This window comes from Thunnus albacares, chromosome 3, assembly GCF_914725855.1.
Source record: "Thunnus albacares chromosome 3, fThuAlb1.1, whole genome shotgun sequence".
Classification (NCBI taxonomy): Eukaryota; Metazoa; Chordata; class Actinopteri; order Scombriformes; family Scombridae; genus Thunnus; species Thunnus albacares.
In genome coordinates, this window is record NC_058108.1 from 22136604 (window position 1) to 22150246 (window position 13643).

Genomic DNA, 13643 nt, shown 5'->3' on the forward strand with positions numbered 1-13643 from the left:
AACATTTACTCATGATAACTGACAGATAAAGGTGTTGGAGGTTGGTGTGACACATTTGCTGAAACTCAATGCCAACTCCCAACACACACACACGTTTCAGCACTTCCTCCTACGAAATATGAATACCGTATCCAGGAAGCCACACTTTGGCCACCCAGCCTGGCACTTCATTTCCTTTGAAACTAGTGGAAGAGCACGACCATTCCCCAATGCACATCACTATGAGCGCATGTCAATGAGGTGCAAATGACAGGGGTGCATTGTGAGATGGGCGCAGAGTGGGAGTGCCATGTGACACTTGTGAATGGGCAGCCGGGGGTTGGCCGGGGGGGAAGGATGGCAGCATCCACAAAGGCCTATTGAAGGATTGCAGACTAGGTACAAGACTGGCACTGGTCCTCCTTCCCTTCCATGGGACGGCAGGAGGAGGCTGCTGCTTGGTACTGACTGAATGGAGGGATTATTTTAGAAGAATTGGAGAGAGGAGGTTTATTATCACCATGTTACACTTCCTTCAGTCTGTTGATGGCCATTATGTCCAGTTCTTCACATACAATACTGTCTTGTGTGATTTACCACTCTGTCTTGTCCATACAGCTAAGAATAGGCTGTTGTGTTTTCAGCACCACAAAAGCACCATAAAATGGCACAAAATCATAGCCATGGAAACATGATTACATACTTTTGTACTCTGCCAAGGGTCAAAGTAATAACTGTTCTTTCTCAGGCTAATACTTTCATTTAATTCACAAACATTGTCTGTTATCTTGCACCCCTAAGAGGATTACTGGTTAATCTGATGATATCTTAGTAATGATGTTTTATCCCTCACTGGGATAAAACATGCTGTATATAAGTTCAATTCAATTTTATTTATATAGCGCCAAATCACAACAGAAGTTATCTCATGGCACTTTTCACATAGAGTAGGTCTAGACTTGTACTCTTTAATTTACAGAGACCCAACTTTCCCTCATGAGCAAGCACTTGGCGATAGAAGCAAGGAAAAACTCCCCTTTTAATGGGAAGAAACCTTGAACAGAACCAGGTTCTAAGTGGGCAGCCATCTGCCTTGACAAACGGGAAAGTAAAAACATGAGTAATAACATATTTGTGACACAGCCTGTAAGAGAAGTCTTGTGTTCACAGCAAAATGATGTGTTACTACATGTCTCAGTCAAGAAGAGAGCAAACTGTGACGAACTGAATGCTGCCAAACCTGCTAGGCTGGCAATAAAGTTGCATGGTCTGACTTTAAGGTTAGTAACAGTAATTATCCACAATTCTGCCAGAAGCTCAATCAACACATAGTAATCTGTAGTATCTAGTCATGGAGATGATTAGTGGTGGATATGGTTTAATGACTAGTAAAATGAAACATGTAAACCATCAAAGACTGAGGAGCAGAGAAACATTTTGAAGTTTTCTACATTAATGTGGAAAACTTTTTTTTCTAGACAGCAATGAGCATGGTTCACTATGTCTTGTCCAGTTAGCACAGTTTTTTTTTCAAGATGAGAAGACAAAACTGATAAAACTTGATAAAATTGCATTTAATCTCAAAAGCAGGACTGTGTTGAGTATATTCCTCGAGTGCGCTTACTGTATCAGCACTATAATACAATCAAACAGATATAGTGTTGCTACTGTAATACAAACCAATACTGCAGAGAATATATCGTACATACTGTATATTATATATCATACACCAAAGAATCATGATATATTGTTCTGCTGCCATGTGGATGGTTAATACACTCTGAAAGCTAAGTCCCTCAGTATATTTACCACAGATAAGGAAAATTCCTCCTGAGAGGTTCTTTTTTCAGCAAAATGGTGACAATCTCACAGTAAAACAGCCTGTATACTAAAACTTTTTCAAAACATGGACCAATTTTTGTCATATGTCCCATCATTTTTCACTTTGTTTCATTTCTTTAAGTTGAAGATGTCTCACTGACCTACTGTACTGTACTGTACATTGAGTTTTCATTCTTCAAGCATAATGTCAAGAACATGACAATATGTAATATTTGACTGACGCGTTTCTAGAAAGACACGTTCATGCACTAATGTCTATTTGCTACCCTCTAGTGGTGACCATAGTGCATTATATGTTTAGATCATTTGCTTCAAATTGGAAAGAATGACATTGTAAAGACATGTAATAATACACACATTCTAATCAATAGATGTGAAACAGGTAAGGTTTGAGATGTGAAGTTTTAAAGGCAGGAATGAGATATTAGGTCAAAGTAGGAGACATAGATGTGTGCGTGTGATTTTAAAGACATGCATAAGTTATGTTTACTTGGTATATTTACAATTTTATGTCATTTAAGGGTCAGTAAAAGGACTATATTTTCTTATCTGCATGCCAAATATACACAATGCTTTGTTTTTGGAAAAAAGACCCAAAGACCTAATTTCAACCAGTCATTAAAAGATTACTGCCAGGCTTTTCTGTCCCACTTTAAGAGAGGAGTAGAGCTGGCCTGTAGAGGGCAGAGTGGTACTTTACTGGGAAGTATTCTGAAAATAAGACATTCAATATCATTTACTTGATTACAGTTGTCAGGGGGACTCAGGTATGATTAAGCAACCAGTACTAGACCACTGTATTGGTGTCCAGTTCTCTCCAATATAACATACAGACTGCTCCAGCTCAGTCTGCTGCTTGAGTTCTGATTATATAAACACCAACATAAATCTCTCTTGTGTTATGAACCCAGCAGACTTCTCAGGTCTGGTTTGCCAGTCTGGCTGCTTTGAAGGCTCACAACAAAACATTGTGTGACGTAGCCTTTAGTTTGTATGAGCCAAACATCTGAAACAAACTTACAGAAGATCTCTGGTTTGTTCCAGCTATAAACTGGTTTAAATGATGAAGGCTGACATATTTTATTTTATGATTATGTTTTATAAAAATTTAGGCTACTTATTCCTGTACTTATAACTGCTTCAGTGTAATTTTTATTAATTCCTTGTCTCATATGCACTTTGGATTTCCCTTGTTTGAAGGGTTCTCTGAAAGTGAACTTGCCATGATATGTCAAAAGTAAACTTGCTGCTTTAACTTGCTGTTTTAAAGTTACACAGTTGGCTTACTGCGTGTACATTTTATCTGTTTAAATATATTACTGACTCAGTAGGTCTACATTTCTCAGATAGTGAATTTCTCAGAGATTATATCCCACTATAGTTATATCTTAAAAGGGACGCACAGAATGTGCAGGTGTGGTGCATGTCTTTGTAATTCAAATCCACTTATATAGTATATAAGTATATAGAGTATATAGGCTTCACGTACCTTTCAAATATAGGACCTACTGTGTATAAAAAGTAAAGGAGATGCAGATTATAAACAGATATGTGTCTATTTTTGCAGCACTTATTATGTTAATCAAGGATAAAAGAAAGAGTCATATTGTATTTTATGGTGATACAATCTCTTGCAGTTGTTATTGCCACAGTTATTGCAATCCCCTCTGTGGCATTATTGAGGCATAGGCATTTCCATTACCCAGATATCTGAGCTCTGAAATGTTCTGTTTTTGTCTTTTTAACATTAAAATGTCACTGTGCTTGCAGCGATTAAATAAAAATATTGCTTTGATTCCTGCTTTGTAAAAAAAAATAATTTTCCCTCTAAGATATTTTGATGAATCATGGGGGATTTTCTTGCCATACACTTTGTGCATCACTGAATTACTTGTGTTGTGAAAAAGAGCATTACTTTAGTTCAGAAGGAGCAACACAGTCATACTTGCATCAACTGACTGGTTATCAGCGTTTTCATTTAAACTTAACCATCAGTGGCTCATATTATATTATCTATCAGCTGACTGACTATCATCTAGTAACATCAAATAAATCCTATTGAACAAACAGCCATCTCTGATGTTCTAAACTAACCTGAAGTTAACTGAACAGAGGGCAGGGAACAGCTGATATAGCCTAACACTGGTACAATCATATCAGTGACTTTAGTGAGGTTTTCACCTCATGCTACACACAATACATGCTTATAATCCCTAACTACTTTGGCTGTCTGTTCTTATTAGATAAGAGCTTTTAGAGGTGCAACATCCCATGGTTTCCTATTGTTTTGCAAGCATTGTTGTGGTGACTGTGGCTCAGGAGGCAGAGCGGTTCGTCCACTAATTAAGGGTTGGTGGTTCGATTCCTGGCTCTTCCTGTCCATGTATCGAAGTGTCCTTGAGCAAGACACTGAACCCCAAGTTGCTCCCGATGGTCAGGCTGATCAGTGTGTGAATGAGTTAATGAGTAATAAGAAGCAAAAATTGTAATGTGCTTTGTCTGTTAAGGTAGAAAGGCACTATATAAGTGCAGTCCATCTGTGGTAATTAACTAACTTTGACAAAGAGGCCCATGAGAGTCCACATTCTTTTCACTACGAGTCAACTCCTCTACTGCAGTTACAGATCAGCCACAGTGAAAAAATTCATTCAGTGTTTATAAGCTTGCCAGCTCTGATTAAAAATTAGAAGAACATCCTACTTGTACATATGTGAGAGAGTCAGCATCTCCTGCAATCTGTGTGACATTTAGAATCAGCAAGGTTGTGGGGCTGCACTGTATGTTTTGTAACAGGAGAGGTCCACGGTCACATAACTCCCCCAGCTCTCCCACCCAGACACACTTAGCAGAGTGGCCTGTGACGAGGTGGCATATCCAGTGACAAACACAGGCGAAATGAAAACAAGAGCGTGTTCGCTGACCTCACATGGAGAGCAAAGCATGGAGGTGTGTTGCAGTAAACAATGTTCAACTGTAGATGTAATAACAACAGCAATTTTAATGTAAAAGCAGCACTTTTACTTTCTTTGCCAATTTGTGAAAACAGATTAAAATCACAGCCTGATTACTGATTATTGCCATGATCAATATTTCAATATTACCAATGGATCAAATAACTAAGTAATGTGAGAGGTGTCACACCTAGTGATCACACACAAGAAATTTTCACCTGACTCTGCAGTTCCCCTCATCTCTATGGGGTATTTTAGTGTCTTTCAGCTCATTATTTTGGTTGTACGGCCTGCAACGTTACTGTGCTGGCTCACTTTCACTGCTCTCATCAGCATCATTAGGGCCTGAGCCAAATGTGCTCTATAATGCCACCTATGTCACTAAAATGGCCGCCACGGCCTGTAGGAATGTCGTAGAGAGATTGAACCAAAACTCAATTATTTGTCTCATCAAGACCTACAAATCATACACAACACCCCTGAACTAAATCCAACAGGAAGTCCACAATACACCCATCAAAGTATGACTTTGTGCCAATTTTGGACCCCGAACAAATGCTATCTCCTCCTAGGGCGTTAATGGTATTGGCTTCAATCTTTAATACATGACTTATCACACTGTGTTGAACAAAAGTTATTAAAAACTTTGTAATAACTCGAACGGTTTAGATTTTATAAGCCCCGAAAGTTGGAGTGCCACATCGCACCTTACAATGTAAACCAATGGGGAGGCAATCTCTAGGCATGGACTTTGTGCCAAACTGAGGCTTTTGACGTCTAAACTATAAGTCAGACCACTTTCAAACCTGTATCAATGGATTCACGACGAAAATTCCTACTAAAATGTGATTTTTAATGTAACATTTGGCCAAAGTCATGGGATTTATGAGGATATTTCATAAGAATAGTATGTAGTACTCTGAAATCCTTTTCTCCAGCTGAGAGGGAGAAGGAGGGAAGAAAGTGGGGGGATGGGTGTCACGGTTAAATGGAGGTCATTTTTGAAGGATACAGCAGAAAGGTCTATATACATACAGTGCATTATATACAAACTTTGTATGAAGTTTGGTGTTATTATCAATTATTTTACAATAATTATGAGTCTTATATGTATAATTCAGTAGTGGGGATGACCTATGAGGGGAAGGGAAAAAATGGAGTGAGAGTGACAGTTTAGTGATAAAGTGCTGCAGAAAAATAAAATCAAGACTAAAATTTGTAGCTCTATACTGCAGTTTTTCCTTTATTAGGGCACAAGCACCTAGCGGTTCACTCACACTCTCCATTTAAATGTATGAGTATTTTTCTGTGTCCAGCTGCAGTTACTTATTGTCTCTACACACCTGACAGTACACATTTCAATCAAACTTTCACCAGGTCATGTGGGTTAAAAATCTTTACTTTTCTAAAAAATAGACATGATGAAAATTAGGGAATTCATTTCTTTTACACACAAAGTCATCAAGAGTTTTCAATCTACTAATTGAAATTCAAGTGAAAGGGCCCAAAACTTGCATAATTTTGATGCCACAGACATGTCTCACCCTGCAGAAAGTTCTCATCCTCACACCGTTTAGATTTGATGTTTCACCATGACAGAGGAAGTTGCTTTAACTCTATTGTACATGCTCCAGTCTGCACCAGACTTTACATGTTTGATAAGACTCCTGTCCGCAACATGTCTACATGACAGTATTCCATCAGTGATGCAAACTGGCTGAATAGCGCCCCCTACGAAATTTCAGCAAAGCAGCCCCAGCAGCATGCAAAATAGTGGACAAAGGAAGTGATGTTTATATCCTTCTTGCACTGTCTAAAAACAGCCCGGGTCTGAAGACATCCACATGCCTGTGACAGAAGCCCTTCGATTGCACCACGGCCTAACGTGCGCGCGAGGGCCCGTTCAACGCTGCTTGCAGCTTTAATTTTTGGCTGCAACAGGCAGCAGTTTTTTAAGCAAAAAAGTTATAAACTGAATGAAAAATCTGTGCAAATATCTATGCAAGATTCTTTTTAATTAGCAAGCTTTCAGTCAGAGACCTTTTTCAAAGCATGAACAGGTAGCAAGTAAATGCAGCAGTATAAAGGGGGTGTGAGTGGTTATTAAAGTGACAGGCTACGGGATAGCCGATATCTTTGCATCTTATTTAACTTTTGTATTCACTAATTCTTTGTTTAAGGGGATGGGTAGTTTTACCAACATAGATTTTATCACATGGGCATTTCAACAGGTAGACAGGTTTTTCCTGTCCTGGGATGTCTAAAGTCATTAGTTCTCCGAGTATTATGGCATTAGGCGCAGTTGCCACAGGCGTAGTTTTCCTGTTTAAGAGGAGCCAGGAGATTCTGTTTGGAATTAGGCAATATGTTGACAATAACCAATTTATTACACAGGTTAAGTCCTCTTATATAAACAGAGAGAGGTGTGTCCTTCAAATGTTGAGTTAAGACTGGATCTATGGCCAAGATATGTCAATATTTCAGGATAGTGTTCTTAACAATGTGAGCCTCAGGAGTGTAAGTAGTAATGCAAGACACTGAGCAATGTTTTTCTTTTTTGACACTTTTTTCAATTCGTCAGATTTAGGTTTAGATAGAGCAATATGATAAACCTCATCTATACATTTAGTAGCATAACCCCTTTCTAGGAAGCGTTTCATCCCCAGGGCGTTCTATATGAAGTTTTCATCAGGATGGCATCCTAATCTGTAAAATTGACTTTTAGGTAAATCATATTTTAGAACTCTAGCCAGAAGAAAAGTGTTGCGATCTGTTTCTTTCTTGTACAGTGTGCTAATAAGGCTCCCATTATTTAACTCAATCCCCATATCGAGAAACGATACTCACTGTAGGTCATGCTCAAGAGAGAATTTTAAATTAGGATTAACACCATTGAGAAATGACACAAAAAAACTATGAAAGTCGACTGTTCACTACCTGCTCATCATCAAATGACAGAAAAACAATGTTGGTGAGTAGTTGGTGAGCATAGTGGAGCATTTGCAGCTAAAGAGCCAGATATCTCCATCAGGAGTTAGTGGAGACAAAAACAGAGCTAATGGGAGAAGAGTGAACATTGGACTTTCATTCATCAGGGGGCCAGAAACATGATTCCACATGAATGCTAATGTTGCTCCACTATCCTGGACACATTCACCATATCAACTTTTTTAAGTCCAACTGAAATAAAATTTTAATAAAATCTTTTTTTGTCTAGTAGCTACAGCACATACTGTATCTGCTCTTTAATCACTTGTCCTGTGTTCTCCTTTGAGAAAAAAATCTGAAACCAAAAGGGAGAAATTTAAATTTCTTGATTTCATGATTGTGTTTTACATTATTTTTATTAAATACTTTTCTATCATCCGTTTATGCAGCCAGCTGGAGTTCCTTATTTCAATAAAGCAAAGCAAATCTTGAAGAAAAGCTAAGTGATAACAGCAGAGCAGACCGAGCCCTCAGGAACAGCAGTGGACTTTGAAGCCAGTTTGACATAGTGGCCAAACCGTGGAATTACAACTTCAAAGTCCAACAGAGGCCTAGAAAGCATTTTTCCCACACACAGTCATGGTAAAAGGAGTGGCTGTAAAACAGTGGATACATTTTTTTGAGCGTTGCAACCCCTGTGAATTGATTCATTTCACTATCAAAATTTGATCGATTTGGTCCAATCACATTTCAAAAGTCTAAAGGAGTCACATGATTGAATTATTTTATTCTCATTCAAGTTAGCTGGAGGGCTAAACCAGAAGTTAGCTGTCTCAGCGAGAATGGTCTATCTGCAGTCTTGCAGACCTACATGACACACCCACTTTATTACACGACACACCCTGACCCCTAACCCTAAATATCCCATTCTTCATGCCAAAACCTAATCAAGTGGGTGTATCATGTAGATGCTGTGAGTCTGCAGATAGACCTACTTGGTCTCAGCTGGCAGAAGTCTCTAGTGAGCATGCTCCATGGGCACATGGGGCCCAAAGAGTGTGTGCAGTATGTTTTCATCTGGGTAATTTCTTTACAGTGGGAAGTGGCTTTTTTGGCTTGAGCCGCAGCTTTCATAGGAATACAGCCTCCAATGCTGTATCCAGTTCTCCTTATACATCCATGGAGCATATGGTCACACTGAGCCTGATAGCATCCTGTTACACAAGAGCCACAGACTCTAAACAACAACTCATATTATCTTTCCTGCTAAAGTCTCCTTCTTATCTAACTTCCAAACATTAAAACATGTCTTGTCCTGCACCTTAGCTTGTTGAACGAGCCACCAAACAAACATTCACCCCGGAAAGTGAACCGCTAATGTCAGTTAGCAGGCTAGTTAAGTAGCTGCTCAGCTGCAGTACATTAAACAGCATGTTAACATACCTGAAAATATCTCTTTGGTCCTGTTAGATGCTGGTTTAGTAATAGCTCTTCAAAATCCCTGTTAGTAACTCACTGTCTGTCCATGACTTGTAGCCACTGCAGTTTGTTTACTTTGTCTCGGTTCCCTATAGTGTATTACCAGTAGCCTTCCAAATAGAAGCTTCAAACTGAGACAAAAAGGAACATTTTTGAAGACCTTTTTTCTTTTTCTAAAAGTACAAGATGATTAACAATACATTTAAAAAAAAATTAAAAAACATAAGAGGGATTATTATAAATGATTTCAGCTGTACTTAAAAGTTATAGCTATGTTGTGCTTGCAAGTTGTCCCGCTGCCCCTAAGTGGCCAAAAACTTAATTAATGCTGCTTTAAATATGATCATTAGTACATTTTACTATCATCTACTCTGAAAAATTAAGTGGTAAATGGTATTACTAAAAGACCAGAGCACCAGTAACTGGTGGCTGAAAATAGTATTCACAGTAGGTCATAGAATGACTGCATCAGGGTGTTGGTCACTCATCCCTTTCCTGGAATTCTAAAATAACCTCCATATCACAGAGGTCAAGGGGTTATCTCCTACCTCCCATTCATGTCCTTACTGTAGGACACACCGGATGACACATAGCAAAGGGCTTGGACACTAATGTAATAATCACGCCATTTTTTTGTTCTTTGGGCCAAAGATAAGACAGGAAGCTGTATTTATTATTGTCCCCCTCTCTCTTCATGTCTAGCTCTATCTGCTTCCTACCGCCTAAAAATTCAACATTCATCTTATTGCTTATTTTTTCTTTGCTGTATCTATTTGTGGTCCTAATTTATCACTTCCCTCACTTGTTGAAGAAAGCAAGAATAAATGGATGGAAAGGAAAGGTATAGGGGCACTGGGGCAACTGGCAATGGAATGTCATGCCTTTGATGTTCTCATAGTAGTTTAATTTAGTCTAGCAAGTCAAGAGGAAGCTGTCGTTTAATTTGTTCAAGGTTTTTGATACTGTGTGCAGATTATGAATACACACTCACACTTAGAATTTTACTCCAAAAAGATGAAACCTTACTTCTCTTCTGTTGATAATGACATCTTAAATCTTCTTCTAGCATCTTAAAAGTTCCTCAACTCTACTTTACAAAACTTTTTAATTCACATAGAAGTGAACTCATCAGCTTTTTTTGCAACTCATTCTCAAAGTGCTCTTAGCTCATTTGCTTAAATAATATTAAACGCTGTTTTACTTGTGTAGTACTATGCAGAATTACAGATCACGAACATGAACATGCTCCTTACAACTAACTAAGAATATGTTTTTGATAGGGATGAAAAGGAAAAGGGAGGGACCTTTTCCCTCATTCTTCAGCACTTCCCTTTGTCCTATTTGCAAAAGGGTGAGTCCTCCATCATACCAGACAGCGTTAGTTTAAAAAAAACGCACAAGGAGGATTGCGGTCTGTTGTTCCGCTGATTCAGATGGAGAAGTAGGAATGGACCAAGGAATTGAATATGCTGATTAAGCAAACATCCAGACAAACCGACACTGACACATTAAGTGAGCATGTTTCAGTTATGATAATGTATTTGATTGGATGTACTTGTGGAAATACAAAATGGCAAGTGGAAAAATGTAACAGGATAGAGCAAGAAGCCATCAGCTCATACAGTGAAACTCCCCTGAAAAGCATAAATGAAAAAAAGTAATACATGTTGGCCTGAATAATTTGTTTAGATATCTCTGGCCCAAAGAAATCAAAGGAGAATAAATCATGGAATTATGCGGAGTTAAACAAGCAAACACTGAGCAAACTTCTCAAAGCAGACAGATTACTAAAGTTTGTTGTGTTTGCAGATGATACAAATTTATTTTGTTTGGGTTAAGATTTTGAGCAGCTTCTGAATACAGTGGAAATGGAATTGAAAACTTTAAAAGGATGGTTTGATATTAACAAGTTGTCATTAAATTTAAATTAAACTAAATTTCTTTTTTCTTCTTTTTTATTTTCAGTGTATAAATCTAAAGGGATCTGTACAAACCATGAATATAAAAAGGGTAGGTGTAATACGCTAAGGCTTATTATTAAACAAGGTGTAGGTTGAAATCTAATCTTGCTTTAGTTTGTCAGTGCGTCAAAAGTAATGACTTATTATTTATCTATTATTTATTTACATGTGTATTTGAGTTGTATAAGTTGAAAATGACCGAAATAAACTAAACTAAACTGTAGGTTATTGATGATGATACCAAGTAACTTCACTATTTAGTTATAACGCTATGAATATATAAATATGCATTCTTTAGTTCAATTTTTCATCAAACAAAATGCCTAGAAAACAGGTATCCTGTGTCTGCTCCTTATTTACATTTATTAAGTCTTTGACATTTTCTAAAATGTATTTTTTTTAATACTGAATGAAAGCATTTTACTACTCTCTCTATTTCATCATTAGTATTTTTTATATGAAAGACTGTATGTAATGTTAGATCCACCAGTGAACTAAATGGGAAAAGAAGATCTGTACAAAGTCTTAAGGTCCCAAGATAGATCCTTGTAGCACACCACATGTATATAAACTGTACTGTAGACTCCTCCATTTGATGTTACGCATTACACAATATCAGTAACTGCATGACCATTTTATGTACTGTATAACCATGGAAACCATAAGTGTACAGTAGTAGTAGAGATTTATGGTATAAATTAACTTTTTCAGATCTTTTGGAACTGAATTGACATACAGTATGAATTTGTTTTTGTTTTTTCTCTTAAATTCAAAAGAGTTTCATTCATCATCAACCAAGATTTCAGGTTGTTCTGATTTCTTGAGACAGAAGTAAACTAAGGTTTGTGTAACTCAGCCATTGTTCGTGTTGTCTCCTGAGCTGAAAAACACTGTTTATCCTACTAAATGATTCATTGTCCTACATTGTTCGGCCACACCTCTATAAGTATCACTGTTTTTCTCACTCTGACTGTAGTTGTTTTATTCTCACACTGAAATCACAGAGGAGATTAATGTGGGTGCAGACTTGTATAATCCTCCTGTTTCTAAGCCTTGTTAAATTCTTTGAGAAGGTGCAGCAATGATGGCTTATTTCAGTATGGCTGATGTTGTGGAACTAGGATATTTTAGAACTTTATCTTATTTCTAAATATTTCTGAAAAGGTGATTCAATCTAAGATTGAGAAGGGGGTTCATGCCTTTGCATGTTTTTGGTCACAGCCTGTATTACTGTATATTTAGATAGGTAAGTGGTTTGTAAAGCTAGATTTAGTAAAAGCATAAATGTAGTCTGTCCAAAATATTCATTCATACAAATTATATTGGCATAGACTGTGTTTAAATTTAATTTAACCAAACAGAAGTAAAGATTGCTTCCAAAGGTCAATACTTATATTTTTGAAAGCTTGCATATTTGTTCTATAGATTGTCAAAGTTATGCTAAGGGTCCCCTGACTTCTTCATCAAATACACACTGAAACACCTACTTACCCTTCTTTTCTTTGTTCCTAATATGAATTTGTTCTTTTCTGAGTAGACGTTTTGCTCTGTTGTAGTACTGTAAGTCTTCACAACTACAATTGACATTGTTATGATACCAACAATAGCATGTTTTTGACTTTGTTTTGACTCAACTGATCCTCCTGAAGTTCTGTTGCTGTTGATTATGATTTACAGTCTGCATAAAAAGGACTGAATCATTGACAGAAGAAATCTGGATTTGACTGATCCTCCTGAAGTTCTGTTGCTGCTGGTTATGATTTACAGTCCGCATGACCAGGACTGAATCATTAACAGAAGAAATCTGGACTCGACTGATCCTCCTGAGGTTTTGTTGCCGTTGATTATGATTTACAGTCTGTATAAAAAGGACTGAATCATTGACAGAAGAAACCTTGACTTGACTGATCCTCCTGAAGCTCTGTTGCTGCTGGTTGTGATTTACAGTCCACACAAACAGGACTAAATTATTGACAGAAGAAACCTGGACTTGACTTATCCTCCTGAAGTTCTGTCGCTGCTGGTTGTGATTTACAGTCCGCACAAACAGGACTGAATTATTGACAGAAGACACCTGGACTCGACTGATCCTCCTGAAAGTTCTGTTGCTGTGTGGGCCTATCAACGAAACACCAAGGAAGGAAGGTGCCAACCTAATGACCCAATGAAACATTTACCCCTACCCCCACTCAAGGAATGACTGCTGATTATTATACAGGATTGTAAAACCAAATCCTATGAGCTCAACTTAGGAACAGCAGAATATAAAGAGGGGAGGAGTGAGCTTATTTTACACTTTTCACATTACTATGTAAGCACATTGTTACCACTCCTCAGCCTTACTAAGATAAGCTGCTTTGTTGTTTGGGCGATTCTATGACAAAGGCAACGTACTAGTTAACATGTGGGAGAGAGACTTGAGAGTGGAGGGAGTGGAGGAAGAGGAGGAGGGGGCATCAGTTTCAGAGAGGGAGGAAAGATTTGGCCAAAACACTTGTGACAG